At 49.5% G+C, this 26,370-nt stretch overlaps 1 protein-coding gene across 2 annotated transcripts in view; it reads right to left on the minus strand.

Moving 5' to 3' along the window:
* CORO2A (coronin 2A) overlaps positions 1-26,095 on the minus strand; it is a 76,725-nt gene extending 50,630 nt beyond the window's left edge. The window contains exon 1 of one of the 2 annotated variants that reach the window (XM_029054593.2): positions 26,000-26,095. The gene's annotated coding sequence lies outside the window, so the exon portion shown is untranslated. Of the gene's footprint in view, positions 1-12,103; positions 12,293-25,999 lie in introns of those variants that run through there. The other variant, XM_029054591.2, reaches the window with a different exon arrangement.
* Between the last annotated feature and the right edge of the window lie 275 nt (positions 26,096-26,370).

Here is a 26,370-nt window from a genome sequence, read left to right on the forward strand (position 1 = left end):
CGGCTGGAAGCCAGGAGGTCCACTGGGCACACTGACGTGGATAGTGAAGTCCCCGAGGACCAGTGTAGGGAAGGAGAAGGAAAAGAGGAAGGTGGGGAAGGCATCACAATTGTTCATAAAAGCAGAGATGGGGACCTGGGGGGCAGTAGATGACTGCTACTAGGAGGAATTCAGAGGAAGAGAAAGAGGGATGGAAGCAGGGGAGGGGGTGAGAAAGTGGCATGGGGGCGGGTGGAGGGGCAAAAAAGCAGATGGACTCCCTTTCCCTTTCCTCATGAGAAGGAGGAAGTGGGAAAAGGTGACTTTCCCACCCCCCACCCCCAGGAGAAGGCAGCTGGAAATCGGAGAGACTTTGAGGGATAAAGAATCGGGCCTCACCTCAGGGTAAAATGGGGAAAGATATGAGAGTAGGCAAGGCATTAGCAAACCTAGATGTGCTGCCCTCAACAAGCCTCAGCATTCCTCATTCTCTGGTATTGTATGAAAATAGAATTTTCCATATCTAGCACACGGTGTTTAAACCTTTGCGTGAAGCAAAAACTCCTCACTCTTGGCTTCAGAGCTCTCCATCCCCTTGTCCCTCTCCATCCCCTTGTCCCCTCCTACCTCACCTCCCTTCTCTCCTTCTACAGCCCACCCCGTACACTCCGCTCCTCTGCCGCTAACCTCATCACGGTGCCTCATTCTCGCCTGTCCCGCCGTCGACCCCCGGCCCCCGTCCTACCTCTGGCCCGGAACCCCCTCCCTCCTCACATCCGCCAAACTAGCTCTCTTCCCCGCTTCAAAGCCCTACTGAGAGCTCACCTCCTCCAGGAGGCCTTCCCAGAGCGAGCCCCCCCTTTTCCTCAGCTCCTCCTCCCCTCCCCATCACCCCACTCCCTCCCTCTGCTCTACCCCCTTCCCCTCCCCACAGCACTTGTGTATATTTGTACAGATTTATTACTCTATTTTATTAATGATGTGTATATACCTATGATTCTATTTATCTATTTTGATGGTATTGATGCCTGTCTACTTGTTTTGCTTTGTTGTTTGTCTCCCCATTCTAGACCGTGAGCCCGTTGTTGGGTAGGGATTGCCTACCCTCTCTCGACCCCACTTCCCTTTCCAGTTATCGCCCTATCTCCCTACTACCCTTCCTTTCCAAAATCCTAGAACGAGTCGTCTACGCTCGTTGTTTAGAATACCTTAACTCTCATTCTCTCCTGGACCTCCTCCAATCTGTCTTCCGTCCCCTCCACTCTACCGAGACTGCTCTCTCTAAGGTCACCCATGACCTCCTTCTTGCCAAATCCAATGGCTTCTACTCCATTCTAATCCTCCTTGACCTCTCAGCTGCCTTTGACACTGTCGACCATCCCCTCCTCCTCCACACCTTATCTCACCTTGGCTTCAGGGACTCTGTCCTCTCCCGGTTCTCCTCTTATCTCTCTGGCCGGTCGGTCAGTCTCCTTCGCAGGCGCCTCCTCCCCCTCCCATCCTTTAACTGTTGGAGTTCCTCAAGGGTCAGTTCTTGGCCCTCTTCTGTTCTCCATTTACACTCACTCCCTTGGTGAACTCATTTGGTCTCATGGCTTCAACTACCATCTCTACGCAGATGGCATGCAGATCTACATCTCTGCCCCTGTCCTCTCCCCCTCCCTTCAGGCTCGCATCTCCCCCTGCCTCCAGGACGTTTCCACCTGGATGTCTGCCCGCCACCTAAAACTTAACATGACCAAAACTGAGCTCCTCATCTTCCCTCCCAAGCCCGGTCCTCTCCCGGACTTCCCTATCACCGTGGATGGTTATGACCATCCTTCCCGTCTCTCAGGCCCGCAACCTCGGTATCATCTTTGACTCGTCTCTCTCGTTCACCCCACACATCCGATCCGTTACCAAGACCTGCCGGTCTCACCTTCATAATATCGCCAAGATCCGCTCTTTCCTCTCCACCCAAACGGCTACCTTACTGCTACAGGCTCTCGTAATATCCCGGCTAGACTACTCTGTCAACCTTCTCTCTGATCTTCCTTCCTCCTCTCTCGCCCCGCTCCAGTCTATTCTTCACTCCGCTGCCCGGCTCATCTTCCTGCAGAAACGATCTGGGCATGTCACTCCCATTCTTTAAAACCTCCAGTGGTTGCCTATCAACCTCCACTCAAAACAAAAACTCCTCACTCTAGGCTTCAAGGCTCTCCATCACCTTGCCCCTTCCTATCTCTCCTCCCTTCTCTCTTTCTACCGCCCACCCCACACGCTCCGCTCCTCTGCCGCCCACCTCCTCACCGTCCCCGGGTCTCACCTATCCCGCCGTCGACCCCTGGGCCACATCCTCCCGCGGTCCTGGAATGCCCTCCCTCCTCACCTCTGACAATCTAATTCTCTTCCCCTCTTCAAATCCCTACTTAAAGCTCACCTCCTCCAAGAGGCCTTCCCAGACTGAGCTCCCCCCTTTTTTCCCTCTGCTCCCTCTACACCCCCCTTCACCTCTCCGCAGCTAAACCCTCTTCTCCCCCCTTGCCCTCTCCTCCTCCCTCTCTCCCGTCCCACCCCCTCAGCACTGTACTTGTCTGCTCAACTGTATATATCTTCATTACCCTATCGTGGCTCACTGGAAAGAGCACGGGCTTTGGAGTCAGAGGTCATGGGTTCGAACCCCAGCTCTGCCACTTGCCAGCTGTGTGACTTTGGGCAAGTCACTTAACTTCTCGGTGCCTCAGTTCCCTCATCTGTAAAATGGGGATTAAGACTGTGAGCCCCATGTGGGACAACCTGATTCCCCTGTGTCTACCCCAGCGCTTAGAACAGTGCTCGGCACATAGTAAGCGCTTAACAAATACCAACATTATTATTATTATTATTATTTTGTTTAATGAGCTGTACATCACCCTGATTCTATTTATTTGCCATTGTTTTTATGAGATGTTCTTCCCCTTGACTCTATTTATTGCCATTGTTCTTGTCTGCCCGTCTCCCCCGATTAGACTGTAAGCCCGTCAAAGGGCAGGGACTGTCTCTATCTGTTGCCGATTTGTACATTCCAAGTGCTTAGTACCGTGCTCTGCACATAGTAAGCGCTCAATAAATACGATTGAATGAATGAATGAATTGCCTCTATCTGTTACCTAATGGTACTTTCCAAGTGCTTAGTACAGTGCTCTGCACACAGTAAGTGCTCAATAAATACGATTGAATGAATGAAGGAAAGCCTAACTGATATGAAACCACGATCTTAAAGTGTCATGCCCTGTTGGAAGATTTACAAGTACTCTGCTTATCCTGTTTACCCAGAGGCCAATTCAGAGAAAACACTCCTACAGGATGTGAGAAGGCAGCAGCACTTTATGTCTGTGTTGAAAGTATATTTAAGGCACTCTGCTCCTTTTTCATTGTAATGGTAATTTTTAAGTCCTAACTATGTGCCAGGCACTGTTCTAAGTGCTGGGGTAGATACACGGTAATCCGGTTGGTCACGGTCTAATGTGAGACTCACAGTCTTAATCCCCATTTTCAAGGCGAAGTCAGTGAGGCACAGAGAAGTGAAGTGATTTGCCCAAGAACCTACAGCAGAGATGTGGCAGAGCCAGGATTAGAACCCAGGTCCTTCTGACTCCCAGGCCCAGTGCTCTATCCACTAGGCCACAATTCTTCTTCCTTCTCCCTGTCACTGCCTTGCCTAGGCCGTTGCCAATCTGTACATGCTGTAGAGGGGACTTTTTAGTCAAAGTCGTTGGAAACATGCCAAGGTAAATAACAGGAGTGCCATGTAGTGAAAGTTCAAGGCAAAGAATTGCACTCAGGTTGAGGTCAAAGGTGGCCAGGAAAGGTGTAGGCTCTGAAAGTGGACGACTTCAGTAGCCACTTAACCTCCTGGGCTCTCCCAGTCTGCTGACTGATTTACCTGGAGGTAGGCTGGTTCTTAAGCAAAACTGAAGTGGAGCAAATGCTAGTCCTTCATTCATTCGATCGTATTTATTGAACGCTTATTGTGTGCAGAACACTGTACGAAGCACTTGGAAGAGTACAATATAACAATAAACAGACACATTCCCTGCCCATAACGAGCAAACAGCCTAGAGGAGGAGACAGATATTAATATAATTCCCTGTACTGTATTTTATTGAGGAGAAAGTAAGATTCAGAAAAATTAAACTACCTTCCCCTCCCCTTACCTCCTAAAACAGCATTTGTGCTCATGAACCAAAGGCAAATTTTCAATGAGGAAAGCAGTAAAAGCCACGAAGAGCCCTCCGTCATTTACAAGACAGTGGTGACTACCTGGGCCCATTTTAAATTCTTCTTTGACGGTTTTACGGTTTCTTTTTCCCCTTTTGTTCTCCCTGCCCCTTCATCTTCCTTTTAAACTGTCTAGAAGTTGTTCATTTCAAGTTTAAGATAAAAATTCTCTCGGTCTCTGTGGCTTTAAGTACCTGCCTAGGTTCTTTAAATACTGAATTCTTCGTGTTCTAGCAAAAAGCAAAAACCCTCAGATATTAGTACGCTCAATTCTGCCAGAGCACATATTATTATTATTATTATTGTTATAGAGCAGGGGTCTGGGAGTCAGAAGGCCACGCGTTCTAATCCCAGCTGTCTGCCATGTGACCTTGAGCAAGTCACTTCACTTCTCTGGGCCTCAGATACCTCAACTGTAAAATGGGGATTGAGATTGGGAGCCCCATGTGAGACAGGGAATGTGGCCGATCCGATTTGCTTCTATCTACCCCAGTGCTTAGCATAGTGCCTGGCACACCGTAAGTGCTTAATACCTCAATTATTATTATTTGTCGAGCGCCTACTATGTGTCAAGCGCTGTACTAAACGCTGGGGTATATACAAGATAATGGAGATTTTCTGTTTAGCACTGAGTTACTGCACCTGCCACCAAACACAGCTGGCTATAGGAAGAAAGCTACCTCCAGGGGGATGACGGGAGCCAGGGGACTGGCTCTGTAAAACAGGGGCCAAGAAGAAGCTGGACCCGCGACGGGGTTCTCTCATCCCCGGCTTCAGCACGGAAAGGCTACTCCGATGCAAGCCAGCCCCGACCGAAAGTGGCTAATGGGTTCCCTGCTAAGCCCCGACCGTGCTGTGTGTGCTTCTTGTTGACCGTACTCCCCCAGGCACTTAGTACAGTTCTTTACATACAGTATATGCTCAGTAGATATGACTGAATCAACATCGTGGCCCTCAGCATAACCCAGCACGCTGCTAGATGAGCAAAACTCCACAGGTTAGTTTCAAGGCTCTCCACCAGCTCTTTCCATCCTACGTATTGGCTCCCTTCACCTGCCACTCCCCAGCTCGCGCTCTTCGCTCCTCCCAAACTTCCCTTCTGTGTTCTCCGGCTCTCAACTCTCCCACCTCTGACCGCTTGCACTCGCTGTTCCCTCCGCCTGGACCGCCTTCCATCTTCAGAGCTGACAGATCAGGACTTTCCTCATCTCCTAAGCCTTCCCCAATTCCCAACACCCCAAATTATGACACCCGATAAGCCGCCCTGAGTCCTTTTGGATTTTAAACCTTATGCACATGAGGATATTGAGTTGTATATTCACTTATTGAGTGACTGCATCCCGAAACAGTTGTTCAATTTCTTGCTAAATCCTTGTTCTCCCTTCTGTTCCCACTATTGGTAAATCGGTTTTGTCGGTCTGCCCACTCCCAATAGATTCTAAACTCCTGGAGGACAGGGAACGCATGTCTGTCTTCTGTTGTATTCTCCTCGAGCGCAGGGCCCGCTGCTGACACTCGGCAACGCTGAGGCGGAGGAAAATCGGCCGCCCCCGTTCCGCATGCCCACCCTAAGTTATGCCGCACGCCCACGCAACGTAACCTAATGTCACACACAACATTCGGGGGAAAAGCACGTCCGCTGCGTCGTTTCTACCCCTCACCCCGAGCGGCTCGGGCCGCCCGACTCTGAGAACCCAACAGTCCCCACTAATGGATCGCTTCCATCCCACTGCTATCTTTCCGAAGACAGTAGCGTGACCATCTTCAAGAGGAGCCACGTGGCCGCCACTGTGGGGAGGGATCATGTTGCAGTCCCCTCTGGCACTATACCTTGAGGCAGTGGTTTACCTTGGCTTGCCATCCCGAAGCCCGCCCAAACGTTTGCTCCTTCCACTACCCGACCCAAGCTAAAGACCCACATATATAAACAGTCCCATATTGGTCTCTTGGTTCCTGAAGGAACAGCAGCAAGCACCTTTAGGTTATCACCCTTAGTGCCTGAGCAGCCCACTAGACAAACCCATTTTCCAACAAGAGGCTAGACAGTCTCTATATTCACTGTGACAGGGGGAATTCCATTTCATCAATAGTCAGTGGACCTGCATTGGACTTTGATGTTTACTGAATGGCATTTGGTGAGCACTTACTAAGCACTGGGGTAGATACCAGATAATTATGTTGGACTCGATCCCTGTCCCACATAGGGCTCCGAGGCTTGAATCCCCATTTTACAGACGTGGTAACTGAGGCACAGAAAAGTCAGGTGACCTGCCCAAAGTCACACAGCAGATAAGTGGCAGAGCTGGGATTAGAATTTAGGTCCTCTGATTCCCAAGCCCGGGCTCTTTCCGTTAGGTCGTGCTGCTTCTCCATGGTCTTTGAATTTTGACATATTGTCAGAACTTTATGGGATTGGTCCTATTTTTCTATTAAAGAAAGTACTTACCTGTGATTCCCTGAGAGGACATGTTGTACTGATAGCTGCAAGTTACTGTAGCGTTCTACCGGGATCTCTAAAGTCATCCTGAATATGACAATACCCTAGATTTTTTAAAATGAAATCACAGAGTAGCGAATATGGAAGCCCGGTGCCTTCAAAGGACAGGCTGAATGAAGAGATATACTAATCAATTAATGGCATTTATTGAGTGCTTCCTATGTACAGATCACTGTACTAAGCGCTTGGGATAGTACAATAAGACAGAGTTGGTAGAGACATTCCCCTGCCCATAAGGAGTTTAGGTCTAGAGAAGGAGACAGACGTTAAAATAATAACAGTTTTATGGATCCGTACAGAAGTGTTGTGGGGCGAGTACTGACTGCTTAAAGGGTACAGATCCCAAGGGCGTAGGTGACGGAGAAGAAAGAGGGAGAAGAAGAAATGAGGGCTGAGTCACAGAGGCCTCTTGGAGGATAGGTGATTTTAATCAGGCTTTTGAAGGTGGGTAGAGTGGTGGTCTGTCGGGCATGAAGGGGGAGGGAGCTCCAGGCCAGAGGAACGACGTGGACCAAAGTGTCGGCGGCAAGATAGATGAGACTGAGGTACAAAGGAGGAGCAAAGCCTGCGGGTTGGGTTGTAGTAGGAAATCAGCGAGGTAAGAGAGGAGGGGGTGAGCTGATCGAGTGCCTTGAAGTCGCCGGGAAAGGAGTCTCTGTCTGATGCAGAAGACGATAGGCAACCACTGGGGGTTTTTGAGGAGTGGGGAAAGATGGACTGAATGGCTTTGGAGAAAAACAATTTGGGCAGCAGAGTGAAGAAATAACTAGAGAGGGGCGGGACAGGAGGCAGGGAGGTCAGGGAGGAGGCTGATGCAGTAGTCAAGGTGGGATATGCCGAGTGCTTGGATCAGCGTGGGAGCTGTTTGGACGGAGAGGAAAGGGCAGGTTTTAGCGATGCCGTGAAGGTAGAACTGACAGGATTTGGTGATCGACTGAATATGTGGTGTCAATGAAGAGAGATGAGTTGAGGAAAATGCCAAGGTTATGGGCCTACGAGACGGGGAGGATAGTGGTGTTGTCTACGGTAACGGGAAAGGCGGGGGGGTGGACATGTGAAAAGCGTACACTAAGAGCTGAAAAGTCTATAGTCGTTCAGTATCCTCCTTTGATCCAAGGTTGGCAAGTGTTTTATAAATGGTGTAACGCTGATGCAGATGGAAAAAGAAGGTAGTGTTGCTACTCCAGGTTCATTTTTAGGACACTAGAAAAAAGAATAAAACTCAGAATAATCCTATGAGAATAGGCCATCCGATCAGCTTATCCCTGATGTTGCTTACACAACGGGTGCCATTTAAAAAACGGAACGAATAAATGATCATCGTAGATGTTGGCAGTGAGTTGGGCACTGTGGACATACAAGCAAGTATATCGAACTGGGGCTTCTTACAAGTTTCCCCCCAGAACAGTTTGGCCCCAGCAGAGAATCAGGAGTAAGAAACAGCACGGTGCTTAATCCTCACATCTGGTAGCTCGGATTCCGGGACCGGCTTGGCGCTGAAGATGATACTGCCTGACTGGATAAATAATAATAATTTTGGTATCTGTTAAGCACTTACTATGTGCCAGGCACTGTTCTAAGCGCTGGGGAGGATACAAGGTGATCAGGTTGTCCCACATGGGGCTCACCATCTTAATCCCCATTTTCCAGAGGAGGTAACTGAGGCACAGAGAAGTGAAGTCACTCGCCCAAAGTCACACAGCCGATGAGTGGCAGAGCCAGGATTAGAACCCTCGACCTCTGACTCCCAAGCCCGGGCTCCTCCCACTGAGCCACGCTGCTTTTCTACAGATAAACCTTCCTGGACCCAATCTACAACAATTGCCTGTTTTTTGGGTATTTAATGGTATTTGTTGAGCGTTTATTATGTGCCCCCCTTTCTCCTCAGCTCCCCCACCCCTCCCCATCACCCCGACTCGCTCCCTTTGCTCTACCCCCCTCCCCGCCCCACAACCCTTGTGTATATATGTACATATCCATAATTCTACTTATTTATATTAATGCCTGTTTGCTTGTTTTGATGTGTATATATATATATATATATATATATATATATATATATATATATATATATAATTCTATGTATTTATATTGTTACTATTGATACCTGTTTACTTGTTTTGCTGTCTATCTCCCCCCTTCTAGACCGTGAGCCCGCTGAGGGCAGGGACGGTCTCTCTTTGTTGATGAATTGTACTTTCCAAGCGCTTAGTACAGTGCTCTGCACACAGTAAGTGCTCAATAAATACGATTGAATGAAAGAATGAATGTGCCAAGCACTGTACTAAACGCTGGGGTAGAGACAAGCCAATCAGATTGGACCCAGTCCATATCCTACAGGGGGCTCATGGTCTTTAGAGGTAGGGTACCTGAGGTAAAGAGGTTACCTTCATCTGTCAAATGGGGATTAAGACTGAGAGCCTCCCCGTGGGCCAACCTGATCACCTTGTAGCCCCCCGCCCCCAGCGCTTAGAACAGTGCTTTGCACATAGTAAGCGCTTACCCAATACCAGCATTATTATTATTAAGCGATTACTCAAGGTCACATAGCAGACAAGTGGGAGCCACAGGATTAGAACGCAAGTCCTCTGACTCCCAGAGACGCGGTCCTTCTACTAGGCCACACTGCTTCTCGACACTGCCTGCCGAATTCCAGTGCTGGGGAGTCACGGCTTACTGGGGAGTCCTTTGCCTGGGAGAGACACCCTAACTGCCGGAGTCCCACCCCGCACACCATCTGCCTTGCTCCAGGCCAATGAGGAGATTAGGGCCCCAGCTGCTTCCCTGACATCGGAGTGGCGTAGCACACTGCCTGGGACAGAGGTTACCGACTCCCTACAACTCCCAGGGCTCCCAACCTGCCTCGGCCCGGCACGGCGAGAAGGCCCAAGCAGCGGCGGATGATCTCGGCTGCTCTCCCGACAGCGGAGTATCGACCGGCCGGGGCAGAAGTCATCCACTCCCCGGAGCTCCTAACCTGCCGGGTTCTGGTGTCGCGAGTAGACGGAAGACAGTCAGACTTAACGTTCGGAATACTGGACGATGCGACTGTTACGGCAGTTACCGCCGTCGGCCTCTGAACCCCCGACCCTGGCCTGAAACCACTCCTTCAGCTGCAACGTTCTACAGCTCTTAACCGGAGTTATTTAGGTCTGGGTTTTTTCTGTTTTTTATTACTTCAGTCTCTACTATGCATCCACGGTCACTTCCCCCTACCTTCCCACCTCCTTTCGTAGACTGCCAGCCCTTTGCGGGGCCAGAGACTTAGGACTAATTCTCGCCCTCGTATTTTCTCCGCCCCCGCTAATAAATGCTATTTGAATGAAATGATGAAGTTGCTGTCTTTCCCTTTCCTGCCTTCCCTCTATTCTTCAGTCAGGGCCTTTGCCTCCACGGAAGTCCGGCTCCTGTCTAACTCCGTTAGAGTGTACGCTCCCAAGTGCTCTACAAAAGTAAGCGCTCGATAAATACCCTTATCTCAAAGAAATCTACCTGGGGTAGTTTTAGTCACCGATTTCATTTCTTTCGGTTTGCTCGAATAATGCGGCAGAGCGCTAATGCTGCGACCAGAAAATTTATGAATGATCCACTGCTCATAAAAGCGTGGCCCGGGTATGTGTGTACGACTGGAGTAACCGCTTCGGTAGGAATGAGCTGGACATGGTGGGTGGGCTGCATAAAGACCACCCTGCCTTTCTAACATGGAAAGATCCTTCCCTTTCCTATTCCCATATCTGAGAAGGAAACCTTGGGGAACTCTCTGCAAGGTTTCCGTTTCTCTCCGGTTTCACTCTGGCTCACGACTCCCTCTTGGGGAGCTCACCCCGGGCTACATTCAGGCTCAATACCTCTGTGTACTCCCGACTGTAAGGAGACCAAAAAATCTCGAGACTGCTAGCCTCATACGGGACGAGGACCTGATCGTCTTGGAACCATCTGCCCATTATCTCCTATCCACCCTGGCACTTGGTACAGAGCTTGGCACTTAATACAGAGTTTGGCACCTAGTAAGCACTTAAACAAATACCATAATTATCATTACAAACGGGGATAATGATAAAATCATTGTGCCCTTGCCTAAAAGAACAGCCTTCTCCCTTGTGTAAAAGAATAGCCTTCTCCTCTACGCGTGGGGGACAGGGTAGGAAGCTAAACCAATGATCTCAGTACACATCGCCAATTAATTAATGGGGGGATTTACAAGTGTGGAGATGTTGAGGCTAATAAATCAGCGGGAGCGTCAATAAATAAACCGGCTCCGTCCTTCTGACTCAACCAGCCTAATGTTCTAGCCAATCTTCCTCATACCTAAACACACTTCTGATCAAGCTTAATTTCTGACATATCTTGTTATCACTTCAGCAACTTGCTTGGGAGAGGAGAGTTCTATTGCTATATTTGGGCATGCAATTATCAGACACTAATCCAACCTCTCAGTGGATGGTTAAAATCCAGAGTCCTTTTAAAAAGCGCCCCTTTCCGTCACCTAGCCTCTGACAGCTGCCCCTTTCTGCCCATCCACCCACCCACCCGTCCCATTTCAGCCCGCCCCCCCGCATCCCGCCCCTGCCCAACCCTTCCCGGCGGCTCTAATCCCTACTGAAATATAACCCTTCGGTGAGGAAGAAAGAAAACCACGTTACAAATGATTTCGAGTCTCCCACTTCCTGAACAGTAACCACACCACCAAACCAATCCCCTTTCTTCCCCTGGGCAGAGCCATACCGCAGATCTAGTGAGAGACTCGGGTCTTTGCCGGGTATAGGGGTATCCCAGGCCCTTGACCCTGTTCCAGGGTCCATGGAAATGGACCACGGTCAATGGCCCACCCGAAAATTGAAATGGGCTTATCAAGGTCCAGTATCGAGCTCCCTTTCCAAGGCATATAGTTGCCCCAGAGTTAGGTTTTGCACAGAAAATTTACAAGTCGTTCATGTCAAGTGGCATTATTGGCTGAAGCGACTTTCTAAATGCACATCTCTCTGATGCTCAGCACAAAGACCCTGCTAGAGGAGTGAAGATTAAGAGACAACATCTGAAGGTGGAAGAATAACCTTACACCCCCTTCACCGCAATTCCAGTTTCATCTCTGTCCCCTCACTCCCTGGCCCCTCTATCACCACCACCGTCACCCTGTCCAGTGTTATCCCAGAGCGGCTCTTTCCTAGACAACTGGGACCACTCTGCCTGAACTGGGATCTTTTTTCCAAACTCGGCTTGGTAAATTTTGCTAATTTGAAATCTGGGTGCTGATCCCACCCAACCCCGCCAGAGATTAGAAATCTGCTGAGAATGCGCAAGAATTTGAAATCGAAATGCCCAGTTTCCCATGCTCCCTAGGCTCTGGGCAGATTAGGCACGGAATCAATTTTGAGTCCATTCACTTACCGTGCTTTTTGTTCTCTAGGAAAGCTGAGAAATTGATCCTCTGGACTTCTACCTCTTGACCATCTCTCAAAGGCACAGACAGTAACGAAACCCAAAGCAACACGCAATCAATTGGGACCGTGTGCCCTCTTCCAGCACATCTCTACACGCCTCACAGACCAGCACCTTCCCAGCCCGTGCGGGTGTGGAATATACTGCTACACAACGAAATGAGAACCCGAAACCCTGGCTGGGTAGGCGGGGCCCCAGCTCCTTCCCGGCCATTCAGGTGAGCAGGCCCTCCCGTCAATCCCGGCCCTGTTTACCTCTGACCTCTGGCGAGTTGCAGCCCGGCCTTGTTTAACTAATCTGACTCTGAGCAGTTGCCAAGTCTCCTATCTGATGCCAAAGGATGCTGTTTCACCGGACTGGGGGCAAAGATTTCTCCTCTCTTTATTCTCCCTCAAAAGTCACGCAAGCCCAGCTCATTCATAAAACCCCAAGTCCCCAGGCTCCGATCCTAATGGGAAAAATTAGGGCCGGTCAGACGTGAATGAGGAAAATCGGAGGTGGGATAAAGTGACCGGATCTCTGGTCACCTTAGGAGGGAAGGGAGTGGCATTCGAGAGCGGGGATGGGGCTAGAAAGGGTGGGGTAAAGAGAGGGAGGGAAGCAGCATGATCTAGTGGAAAGCACCCAGGCCTTAGTGTCAGAGGACCTGGGCTCTAGTCCCCCTACTGCTGCGTGTCCTTGGGCAAGTCAACTTCACTTCTCTGGGGCTCAGTTTCCTCATCGGTAAAATGGGGATTCAATACTTGGTCACCCTCCATTCCTAGACCGCAAGCCCCTCGTGGGACAGGGGCTGTGTCCGACTCTGATAATAAGAATAATAATAATGACGCTGGTATTTAAGTGCTTACTATGTGCAGAGCACTGTTCTAAATGCTGGGGTAGATACAGGGTAATCAGGTTGTCCCACGTGAGGCTCAAAGTTAATCCCCATTTTACAGATGAGGTAACTGAGGCACAGAGAAGTTAAATGACTTGCCCACAGTCACACAGCTGACAAGTGGCAGATCCGGGATTCGAACCCATGACCTCTGACTCCCAAGCCCGTGCTCTTTCCACTGAGCCACGCTGATGGTTTCTAATCATCTCATACCTACCCCAGTGTTTAGTACACTGTGCTTAGCGCATAGTAAGCACTTAACGAATACCACTATTATGGGGGGAGGGGAGGAGAGAGAGAATAATAATAATAATAATAATGTTGGTATTTGTTAAGTGCTTACTATGTGCAGAGCACTGTTCTAAGCGCTGGGGTAAACACAGGGGAATCAGGTTGTCCCACATGGGGCTCACAGTCTTAATCCCCATTTTACAGATGAGGGAACTGAGGCACAGAGAAGTTAAGTGACTTGCCTACAGTCACACAGCTGACAAGTGGCAGAGCTGGGATTCGAACTCATGAGCCCTGACTCCAAAGCCCGTGCTCTTTCCACTGCGCCACGGGTGGGGGAAGGGCTGGGGGGGCAGAAGGGGGAGAGAAAGAATGTTGAGAGGGAAAGAGAAGGGGAGAGAAGGGAAAGAAAAAGGGAAGAGGGAAAGGTGGAAAAGGAGAGATGCAAAAGGAGAGGGGCAAATTACTGGACTCCGAACTTGGCCTTTTATGCTGTCTTTATACTTAAATTATTTCACCATTTCCTTAATGTCGGTAAGGAAACCCCTTCACACCTTATTCTTAGACTGTGAACCCCCCGGAAGGCCAAGGAACTATTAAATTCTCACCCAGGTATTTTTTTCCCCAGTTCTCGGCACACAATACGGGCTTAATAAATACTATTACTATTATTGACTTCACCTGCTGCCTTATAAATACATCATTTATGATATATAATTTAGAGATATGTACATAAGCGCTGTGGGGTTGAGGGTGAGGCGAATATCAAATGTCCAAAGGTCACTGATCCAAGTGCACAGAGGAAGCAGAAGGGAGAGGGAGTTTGGGGGTGAGGGAAGGGGAGGGGAGGGGCTAATGCGGGGTTGGAGGAGATGCAATCTTAATAAGGCTTTGAAGGTGGGGAGGGTGGTGGTCTGGTGTACATGGAGGGGGAGGGAGTTCCGGGCCAGAGGGAGGATGCGGGAAAGGGGTCGTCGGTGAGATCAGGGCACAGTCAGCAAGCTGGCACTAGAGGAGCAAAGTACGCACTTTAGGCCGTAGGAGATCAGTAAGGTAAGGTAGGAGCGGGCAAGCCGATTGAGCGCTTTGAAGGTAATTGTAGGGAGTTTCTGTTGGACGTGGAGGTGGATGGGCAACCACAGGGGGTTCTTGAGGAGTGGGGACATGTGGCCTGAACTTCTTTTTAGAAAAAAATACATATCTATTAAATTACATATTAAACCATAATTTGTTTATATTAATGTCTGTAGACCCCTCTAGACCGTAAGCTCATTGTGGACAGGGAACGTGTCCACCAACTCTTGTGGTCTCCCAAGAGTTTAGGACAGTGCTCTGCGCACAGTAAGCACTGAATAAACAATAATAACAATCTTGGCATTTGCTAAGCACTCACTGTGTGCCGGACTCTGGACTAAACGCCGGGATGGACACAAGCAAATCGGGTTCAACACAGTCCCTGACCCACACGGGGCCCACGGTCCCAATCCCCATCTTACAAATGAAAGATAAATACGATTGATCGATCGATCGGCTGAAAAACGATCTGGGCAGCGGAGTGAAGTATGGATTGGAGTGGGGAGAGACAGGAGGTAGGGAAGTCAGCAGGGAGGCTGACGCAGTTGGATGGAGAGGAAAGGGCAGGTTTTAGCGATGTTGTGAAGGAGGAATCAATCAGTCAATCAATTGTATTTATTGAATGCTTACTGTGTGCAGAGCACTGTACTAAACACTTGGGAGATAAAGTACAGTGGGTAGATGCGTTCCTTCCCCACAGTGAGCTTACAGTCCGGTGGGGAGACAGACATTAATATAAACAAATAAATTACAGCTATGTACACAAGTGCCACGGGACTGAAGAAGGAGTGAATAAAGGGAATAAATGCAATTGCCAGGGCAACCCATAAGGGAGTGAGAGAAGTGGAAATGGGGGCTTAGTCAGGGAAGCCCTCCCGGAGGAGGTGTGCCTTCAATAAGGCCTTGAAGTGGCAGAGAGTCATTGTCGCATATGGAGACAGAGGGAATTGACCTGTTTTCTCTTTAACTGGTTCACAGAAACAAAAGAAATGCCAGCCACTGGCTGAACATCACATCTAGCATCAACAACAGTCAATGTACAGGGAGCTGAGCCGGAGAGTATATATAGCGACGTATCCGTAATTTATTTTAATGTCTGTTTCCCCCCTCCGGACGGCAAACTCCTCCGTGGTCAGGGAACGTGTCCGTCGACTCTTGTAACTTTCCCAGGCTCTCACTATATTGACCGGCACACTGTAAGCGTGTTCAATAAATACCAGTGATTGATTGATTAATTGAGTCAACCAAAGCAAGGGAAAGGGAGGGAGCCTTTCTGGCTGCGGTCAAGACCCGGAGAGAGCCTTGCATTTGTGAATGAATTTCTTTTTATCACTCAATCAATCATTATTATGATGATTTTTATTGAATCTGCTAAGCGTTTACAGTGTCTCAAGCACTGACCTAAGTGCCGGGGTAGATACGAGTTAATCAGGTCACACACACTCCCTGTCCTAACATGGGGCTTAAAATCTAAGAAGGGAGAACAGGCAATGAATCCCCCATCTTACAGATGAGGAAACTGAAGTACAGAGTAGTTAAGTGACTCGTCCAAGGCCACCCAGCAGGCAAGTGGCAGAGGCAGGATTAGAACCCAGGTCCTCTGACTCCCAAGTCAATCAATCGACCTACTGAGAGCTTAATGGGTGCGGAGAGTTCAGTATAACAATATAACAGACACACTCCCTGCCCACAGTGAGCCCACAGTCTAGAGGGGGAGAGTGACATTAATATAAATCAATAAATGACAGATACGTACATAAGTGCTGTGGGGATGGGCGGGGGGAGCGAATAAAGGCGGGAAATCAGGGTGAGGCAGAAGGGAGTGGGAGAAGAGGAGAGGAGGGCTTAGTCAGGGAAGGCCTCTTGGAGGAGATGTGCTTTCAATAAGGCTTTGAAGTTGGGGAGAGAAATTGTCTGTCGGATAGGAGGGAGGGCGTTTCAGGCCAGAGGCAGGACGTGGGCTAGAGGTCGGCAGTGAGAGAGCGGTGAGTAGGTTGGCATTAGAGGAGCGAAGTGCGTGGGCTGGGTTGTAGTAAGAGAGCAGCCAGGTGAGGTAGAAGGGGGCAAGATGACTGAGTGCTTTCAAGCTGATGGCAAGGAGTTTCCGTCTGATGCGGTGGCGGGTGGGCAACCACTGGAGGTTCTCGAGGAGTGGGGAGACGTGGACCGAACATTTTCACAGAAAAATGATCCAGGCAGCAGAGTGAAGTATGGAGAGGATCTGGTGACAGACCGAATATGAGGGTTGTACGAGATTCATTCATTCAATCGTATTTATCAAGCGCTTACTGTGTGCACAGCATTGTATTAAGCACTTGGAAAGTACAATTCGGCAACAGATAGAGACAATCCCTACCCAACAACGGGCTCACGGTCTAGAAGGGGGAGACAAACAACAAAACAAAACAAGTAGACAGGCCTCAATAGCCTCAAAATAGATAAATGGAATCATAGATATATACACATCATTAATCAGATAGAATAATACGTACAAATATACGCAAGTGCTGTGAGGCGGGGAAGGGGGTAGAGCAGAGGAAGGGAGTCGGGGCGATGGGGAGGGGAGGAGGAGCTGAGGAAAAGGGGGGCTCGGTCTGGGAAGGCCTCCTGGAGGAGGTGAGCTCTCAGTAGGGCTTTGAAGCGGGGAAGAGAGCTAGTTTGGTGGATGTGAGGAGGGAGGGGGTTCCGGGCCAGAGGTAGGACGTGGACCGGGGTTCGACGGCGGGACAGGTGAGAAGGAGGCACAGTGAGGAGGTTAGCGGGAGAGGAGCGGAGTGTGCGGGCCGCGCTGCAGAAGGAGAGAGGGGAGGTGAGGTAGGAGGGGGCAAGGTGATGGAGAGCTTTGAGGCCAATAGCGAGGAGTTTTTGCTTCATGCAAAGGTTGACAGGCAACCACTGGAGATTTTTGAGTACGGGGGGGGGGGGTGTGACACGCCCAGAGCGTTGCTGTAGAAAGATAATCCGCGCAGCGGAGTGAAGTATAGATTGAAGCGGGGAGAGACAGGAGGATGGGCGATCCGAAAGGAGGTTGATGCAGTAATCCAGTCGGGATATGACTGGAGAGATGAGTCAAGGACAACACCAAGGTTATGGGCTTATAAGACAGGGAAGGAAGCTAGTGGTATTTTCTACAGTGATAGGAAAGATACAGGGAGGACAGGAGGGAAGTTCTGTTTGGGATTTCTGCTGCCCAGAGGTGGTAGTAGTCTTAGCTAGGCTGGCCTAGGCTTTGCTGCTTATTGATGCTGTTGTTGACCCCCAGCAGGAGTGGTGAGAGTATCTGTCAGCCACCCTGGTTGTCCCCGCTCACTGGAGGAAGCCATGCACGAATGGGACTTTCTGGTGGAGCTGGAAAGATACAGTTGTGGGCCCCACATGGGACAGTTCAGGGTGGCCAGGAGTACTGAAGGAGTGGAGGAGGAGGAGGAGGAGGAAGAGGAGGAGGAAGCCATGCAGTCTCTCCTTCCTGCTACTGGGCCCATCCCCCAGCCAAAAAGTGTGATCTATCCTCTCCGACTGGCCTAGTGTGGGCTACCCGGTGACTACGCGGTAGGATGTGTCTATTATTTCAGTCGAAGAAATGATGAAGTGGGACAGTTTCCGACCCTCTTCCATCTCACACCGTCTCGACTCTTCCACCTCATACCGTGTCTCGCTTTCAAAGTGCCGGGAAGAAAAAGCAATCATGCATGAGCCTGCCCAGTGCCTCTGGGATGCAGAGACTGCACTTTTAACATCTGCCTCAGAGGGCTTTGGGCAGGGTTTTGGGTTTCCTTTCTTGGCCCCATGCGGCTTTTTTTTTTCCTAACAATAGGCCAGGTTTGGCAAGCTATTCACCTACACAATATGTGAAAAGACAGGCAGAAGCAGTGTCCCGCGGGGCATCCTTTGACTTTCAGGAGACACTGTTCTCTGGAATTGGCTTTGGGGTTTGCTCCTCTTATTCAGATTCCCCTTTTTTACACACACACACACACACACACAAAAAAAAAAAAAAAAAACTGCACCCGTTATTTGGCAGGAGCCTAAACACTGCTAGAGTGCTGTGGAGCAACGGACAGCTACTTCTCTAAACTTTTAGCTGGGATTTTTAAAAGCCTTTGAAAACTTTATTCGCCAGGACTGAGATTCTAAGGGGCTCTGCTGCTCTGAGCCGGGCCTGAATGACATTTTTGCTACTTGGAATTGGAATCCGAAGTTTGGGTGGAGCTTCTACCAACTTCCTGCTGTAGCCTTCCCATGTAGCTGCTTGTTTTTGGGGCCATTAAACCCTGGCTCGTTCCGGTAGACCCAGGAGTGCAAAGTCTCTTTGCTTTCTACAGAATTTTTCCCCAGTGAGGTGGAAAAAGTACCGTACGCGCAGGTGTGTTCGACTAACCACCATGGCCTCGCTTGTACCTGGGAGCCCGGGGACGGCTAGCATTCGCCGGAGCGAAATGGGGAAGGGGCCCTTGGGAAAGCGAATCATGGAAGGGGCCCTTGGGAAAGAGAATCGTATTTTCCAGCCCTCGGAGGGCAGGACGGGGGTGGGGCTTTCAGAAGGTCAAAGGTCCAGGCATAGTTGGGATAAAAAAGGCCGAGAGACAAAGTGACGGAAAGATAAACAGAGGCAAAGACAGAACGACAGAGAGGGCGGGTAAAGACACAAAGGTGGGGGCGATGACCCCGGGGTGTGCAGGCGAACTCATGCAAGCTCACGCATGCAGACACACGCGTGTGCAGGCAGACACACACACACACAGGCGTGGAGATTTCCATCGCTATGGTGGAGGGGGTGGCAAAAGCAGAAGAGGCAGGAATGATGGTGAAGGTGACAGGAGGGTTTACCTGCTCCTGCTGTTTTTGTTCTCTCCTGCTGAGCTCTCTTCTACTGACACCCCCAACCGCCACTTTTCTCTTGGGGGCGGGAGGGTGGTCCCCACCAGACCTTTTTAGTTCGGCAAGGACCCCGGGGACTGACTAACCAGGGGGGTTTCCCAGCAGGAAAAAAAAAGATGGCTATCTTCAAGAAACTCAGATCTACAAACAAAACTGGAGAGGTATGTTTTGAGATCCTGCCCGAGCAAAATGGATCATTCCTTAGAGAACGAGTGGTGATAAAAACTCTTATAGGCTCCCTTCTCTAAAAACACTAAAAGGCCTCACTCTCTTTGACTCGGTACTAATCTAGTTCTCTTCTTGCCTCTCTGATCACTCCTTCTCAGTTTCATTTGCTGGCTCCTCTTTTGCCCCTAATCCCTTAACGGTTAGTGTTCTGCAAGGTTCTGCTCTGAGTCTCAATCAATCAAACGGACTGTGCCTCGCTCTTGACTCGCCCACCCTAACCCCTCGCTAATGGTGGTCCTCTGGCCTGGAACTCTATCCCCTCCCCCTTTTTTAAAAAATGATACCTGTTAAGTGGTTACTATGTGCCAGGCACTGTACTAAGCAAGTACTAATCAAGATAATCAGGTAGGACCCAGTCCCTGTCTCACAGCCTCAATATCCATCTTACCGATGAGATAACTGAGGCACAGAGAAGTGAAGTGGCTTACCCAAGGTCACACAGCAGACAAGTGGAGGAGCCAGGATTAGAACCCAGGTTCTCTGATTCCCAGGCCTGCTCCCTTCCTCCCCAGATCCAGAAGTCATAAGCAGTGCCCTCCTACTTCCCCAATTAACTCCCGGCACCCCAACCTGTCCAAATCCATCAGGCATCTCTAGCCACACTTGGGTTCTTACTTGGGTTAATCCTCCGTACTTTTGTACATCTGTCTATTCAACAGTACATTGGGTAGTTTATTTTGATCATTCTATTTATAAATATTTCTTATGTCTATCTGTCCCGTTAGAGTGTATGCTCCCTGTGGCGAGAGAATGTGTCACTTTTGTCTTTTATTGCACGGCACCCAGCAGGTGCTCAATAAATCCTATTACTACCAGAATTGTGAATTGTGAAAGGGGATTTGGACAGCTCCTCTGTTGTCTTTTGACATCACAACATTGGTGGTGCTGGGATCTGGGGGTTGTGATGTCACCGTGGGTTTGTTGGTGCAGAGTCCTACTCTGAGAAGGGGGGGGAGGGTGAAGAGGGAGAGTCACAGGCCACCACACCGAGTTGTCATTCCCACCTCAGCAACTCAGCTTTGTCAGTGTTGCGGTTGCCACGATGCATCTTTCTGTCACCACCACTGCCCAGGTGGCATTTGGGTAACAGTGACAAAGTGGGGGAACGGAGATTCCGCAGGGACATGCTGGCTCATCGTAGTCTAGGCATGGGGACATCTCCTCCAAGAGGCCTTCCCAGACTAAGCCCCACTTTTCCTCATCTCCCCCTCCCTTCTGCCTCACCCTGACTTGCTCCCTTAGCTCTTCCCCCCTCCCAGCCCCAAAGCACTTGTGTGCGTATCTGTCATTTTATTTTTTTGCACTGAAGTTTCCCCCACTCTGGACTGTGAGCTTGTCCTGGGCCGGGAATGTCACTGTTTATTGTTGTATTGTACTTTCCCATGGGCTCTGCACACAGTAAGTTCTCAATAAATACGAGTGAATGAATGTTAAAAGTAAATTCTGCCAAGATTCGCCAAGACCGGGAGATTTCTTGTTGGGGTCTGCTTGTCTACAAACTCCCAAAAGCTAGGTATGTTGTCTTGCACACGATAGGCACTGAATGAACACTAATTAACTGATTGTCTGGGTCCACAAGGCTTCTCACGGCAGTCTCGGGCTAGTCCAGTAGGGTAGTTTGCTGTTCATCAGAGGCCTTGATGACTATTAGCCAGACTTCTTTTATCCCGTGAAGGGCCTATTGACCTTTCGTTTAGCCCCAGGGAAAAACCGGTACCCAACAATAGCTCTGTTGGAAGTCAGAAGAAGGTGGAGAGGGCTGGTATGTAGGGATGTGAAGGGGGGAGGGGCATGCTGAGGCCATGCTTTCATTCATTCATTCAGTCCTATTTGGTAAGGGCTTACTGTGTGCAGAACACTATGCTAAGCATTTGGGAAAGTGCAATACAGCAATAAAGAATGACAATCCCCGTCCACGTTGAGCTCACAGCCTGGGGTTGGGGGGACAGACATCAGTACAAATAAACAGACACCAATATAAATAAATAAAATTGCACATGTATACATAAGCGCTCTGGGGCAGGGAGAGGGGGAAAGAGCAAAGGGAGCAAATCAGGGCGACACAGAAGGGAGTGGGAGATGAGGAAAAGTGGGGCTTAGCCTGGGAAGCCTCTTGGAGGAGATGTGCCTTCAGTAAGGGTTTGAAGCGGTGGAGAGGAATTGCCTGGCAGATTTAAGGAGAGAGGGCTTTCCGGGCCAGAGGTAGGACGTGGGTCAGGGGTCGGCGGCGAAACAGGCGAGATGGAAGCACAGCGAGAAGGTTAGCACCAGAGGAGCGAAGTGTGTGGGCCGGGTTGTAGAAGGAGAGAAGCGAGGTGAGGTAGGAGGGGGCAAGGCGATGGAGTGCTTTAAAGCCAACGGTGAGGAGTTTTTGTTTGATAGAGAAGTGGATCAGCAACCATTGGAGATTTTTGAGGAGGGGGGCGAAATGTCCTGAAGACTGCTTCTTCTGCTTCACTCTGGTGGGCAGAAGTCATAAGGGGGAAGTGAGCAGTGAACTACAATACCTCTGCCCAGCAGACAGACCCCCAACGCCCAGCCTTGGATTATTGATGTCTGCTTTAAGCGTTATCTTTTAAGAGATAGCATGTCTCTCATGCTTACGGCACTGAAGAACGTTCTGCTCTTAACCAAAAACAGGAAAATGAGGTGCGGGCGTGTGAAGACAATTTAGCAGTGTGAGCAAAACGTGTGTGCTGTGCTTAAATTTTCAGGCGACTCCTCCTTCTAGAGTTCAGAGGATTTGGCAAGTTGCTCATTCGTTCTTCCAGGTTTTCTCTTTTTTTTCTGGAGCACCACAATGATTGGATCTGAGCTGGACGGTTGGTGGGGAAATGCACCTAACCCAAGCTCTGCAGGGAGAAGACCCTCCCCTGATTCTCCCTTTTGCCTAGGATTATATCTATAGGAGGGAAGAATGAGCTGCATCGGTAGTTCCAAATGCTAGCAATCACCCCCACAACATTCACGTTCTGGGTGCTTGAGCTGATCTCTAAGCAAGAAAAGAGGGCAGGCGGGAAGTTGCCGCCTTCCCAAGTGCCTCCTCAACTGCTCGGGTTCTGCTTCATCCCTGTTCCCTATGGAATGTGATGTCAGGGGCTGTGGTGGACGGAGAAACCCTCAAACAAGGCCACTCTTCGTGTGTATAAGAGAGAGGCACGAGAGAGGGAGAATGAGGGAGCAAGGAATTAGGGGGTCCCCGCTCTCTGCTGCTGATCTCAAAGCCCACTTCCTTTTGCCCAGGGAGGGAGATTCACGCTGGCTGAAGTACACCACCCCCTCTCTGTCCTCTACCAGTCTCAGCTACGGGAGGGAGAGTCAAGCAGAGGCCTACCCGTTCCATTCCTAGCTTGGCCAGTGGCTGGCGAGGGGAAGGCCATCTGCTACAAGTCAAAACTCACCCGTGCTGGGCAGCAGTGGCACGGGAGAGAGGCGAGGGAGGAGACTCGAGTTGACCGCGCAGAAGGCGGCAGTGGTAAACCGCTTCCGTATTTTGACCGAGAAAACTCTCTGGATCCACGGCCAGAACGTTCGCAGGCGGAGAGCGGGGCGTTCTGGGAGAGATGGGTCCGTGGCGTCGCTGTGGGTCGGAAATGACTCGACGGCATAAGACAAGACAAGGAAGCTCACCACACCTCTGTGGGATAGGGGAACAACAAGAATGTTCTGTTTTTATTTTAGAGAGGGAGAGACTGAGGCCCAGGGCATGCGGTGGCCAAGTTCTTCCAGTGAAAGCTATTACTGGATCTAGGAATGTTCTATTACTATCGCCACAGACAACACCACCATCCTACCTATCTTACAAGCAGGTGATCTTGGCATTATCCTCGACTCCTCTCATTCAACCCACCCCTTCAATCTGTCACCAACTCCTGACACGACATCAATCCTGTCCTACCTTCCCACCATCACAAAAATCTGCCTTTTCTTCTCCATCCAAACTGTTACCATGCTGATCCAAGTGCTTATCCCATCCCACTTTGACTACCTCATCAGTCTCCTTCCTGACTTCCCTGCCTCCTGTCTCTCCCCACTCCAGCCCACGCTGCACTTTGCTGTCCAGATCGTTTCTCTACAAAACCCTTCAGTCCACATCTCTCCACTTAAGAACCCCCATTGGTGGCGCGTCCCCCACCGACTCAACCAGAAACTCCTTACCGTCGGCATTAAAGCACTCAATAAACTCACTCCCCTCCTACCTTACCTCTCTGATTTCCTGCTATTGTCCAGCCCGTACACTTTGCTCCTCTAATGCCGACCTAGTCACTCTACCTCGATCTCGTCTATCTCCCTGCCAACCCATGTCCTCCCTCTCCCCTGGAACTCCCTCCCCCTTCATATCTGCGAATCCACCGTTCTCCCCGTCTTCAAAACCCTTTTAAAAATCCCATCTCCTCTGAGAGGCTTTCCCCGACTAAGCCCTCGTTTCCCCTATCCACTCTACCTTCTGCCTCACCTATGCACTTGGCTGTGAACCCCTTTAGCCCTTTGATACTACCCCCAGCTTCACGGCACTTATGTCCACATCCTTCCACTCCACTATTTCCTCTATCTGTAATTTATTTTAATGTCCGTCTCCCCCAACAGACTGTAAGCTCCTCACGGGCAGGGATTCTGCCTCCCAAGTCTGTTGTATTGTACTTTCCCCAGCACTTAGTACAGCATTCTGCACAATGCCAGTGACTGAATAACTGATTGATTGACTTCATTATTAATACAAGGTCAAGAGGTGATGTTTTCACTAGTTATCACTGGCTAGCACAAACGCTAGGTGCCCGATGTTTTCTTTTAGAGTAACTACCCCCGGTAGATCAAGCAAGTTGGAGGGAAGTCAATTCCTCTTGTCCGCAGGGCACCGTGAAAATGAACTGGTTGAACACAGGACTCCCTCTCACTTGAGCTGTCAGGATTCAGTACTTAGAAGAAGTGTCTACACAGACTAAATAAAACATGTCACTGAGAGACAGAGCTATCTATGGAATCTATTGGCCCGATGTGTTTTTTTTAAAGTCGTTTTCCTTTGTCCAGCTGTTGCTTTCAAATTGGCTTCGCTGTCTGGTTTTTCAAACACTTGCTGATGATGCTATTCTTTAGTAATCAGCAACAGAGCAACAGGGACATGCCCTCGGGATCGCCAAAGGATGTCACAAATACTTGGATATAATTCTTAAAATCCAACATTTGGCAGGTATGGCAGCAGAGAGTACATGCTTAGAAGGGTCCTTGACATATCCTGGGACATATCCTTGACATATCCATATATATGGAGAAGGAGCGTGGCTCAGTGGAAAGAGCACGGGCTTTGGAGTCAGGGCTCATGAGTTCGAATCCCAGCTCTGCCACTTGTCGGCTGTGTGACTGTGGGCAAGTCACTTAACTTCTCTGTGCCTCAGTTCCCTCATCTGTAAAATGGGGATTAAGACTGTGAGCCCCACGTGGGACAACCTGATTCCCCTATGTCTACCCCAGCGCTTAGAACAGTGCTCGGCACATAGTAAGCGCTTAACAAATACCAACATTATTATATCCTAAGCACTTGACAAACACCATAATCATAATTCAGATGGTTTTGAAAGTTCAAAAGTCTGAGTTAAGACTGCAGCTAATCACCCCTGGACAGGGTGGGTCGCTAACCAAAGAAAGGAAAAAAGCAGAAGTCCTTGAAACCATCATCACTAGAGCTTTGTAAAACCCAATGAGATATCTGTCTGAGACCGCCGAGTAGTAAGCGCTAGCACTGAAATCAAATATTTGTCTGATGCCATTGCTTAACAAAATAAATCAAGTCAAGGTCCCAGGAATACTGTGCAGCTCTTATCTGTCAATACTGGAGCGATACTGCACTTCTCCTAATTGTCTGAGCTTTCCATAAGTCCTCTGAGATTAAAAGTTTCCTCTGATTTTCTTTTAGGCCAGGACTAAACTTACCTTGAAATTAAAATGAACCTGAACTTCAAGGGAGGAGGCAGACAATGTTCAGTAACATAGAGTGTGAATGCCAGGTGCTATCATCACTTTGCCTGGAGTTAGGTTTGTTTTGTTTTTGTTTTAAAATGGTAGTTAAACCCTTACCATGTACCAGGCACTGTACTAAACGCTGGGGCAGATTCAAGCTAATCAGACTGGACGCGATCCGTGTCCCACAGGGGGCTCCCAGTATTTATCCCCATTTTACAGATGCAGTAACAGGCCCAGAGCAGCTAAGTGACTTGCCCAAGGTCACACAGAAGACAAGTGGCGAAGCCGGAATTAGGGCCCAGGTCCTGCTGAATCCCGGGCCCGTGCTCTATTCACCAGGCCTGCTGCTTCGCTAGTTTGACTACCATATCGCCTCTATCTGTTGCCGAATTGTACGTTCCAAGCGCTCAGCACGGTGCTCTGCACATAGTAAGCGCTCAATAAATACTATCGAATGCAAATTGCAAACACTTAGTGCCTTTTTTCTCCCTCAATTTTCATTTCAGCTTCTGAAGACCACCTTTCGGTTTTCCTCCCCGCTAAAGCGGCAGACGACTTTAAACACAACTGACCCACGTAAAATCACAAAAAGGACTTACCCTCGGCTTTAGGCTGAGTGAATTGGCCACCAACTCTGCAGTGATGAGAGAAAAGTAGCCCTTCAAACCATGCAAACCATTTTAAAGGCAAGCTAGGGAAAAGTAAAGGATCTCCCTGCAGCTACAAAGGAATAATGAGGTCAAGAGTATGGGTTTTCAACAGAGGTTTGGAAAACCACATGACATTCTGGGATGTTGAAATCAGAAAACAGACTCACCCAGAGAGAACAGCTCTGGACTGCCTTCCATGGGGCAGTGAAGGAGTGACGGATTTTCTTAGCAATATCCACACTTCGGAGATAGCTAAGAGGAACTGTTTACTTCACAAGACCCGAAAAGTCCCTGTCTTGCATTTCTATTTCAACACTGCT

The sequence above is a fragment of the Ornithorhynchus anatinus genome, chromosome X5 (assembly GCF_004115215.2).
Source record: "Ornithorhynchus anatinus isolate Pmale09 chromosome X5, mOrnAna1.pri.v4, whole genome shotgun sequence".
NCBI classification, from domain to species: Eukaryota; Metazoa; Chordata; class Mammalia; order Monotremata; family Ornithorhynchidae; genus Ornithorhynchus; species Ornithorhynchus anatinus.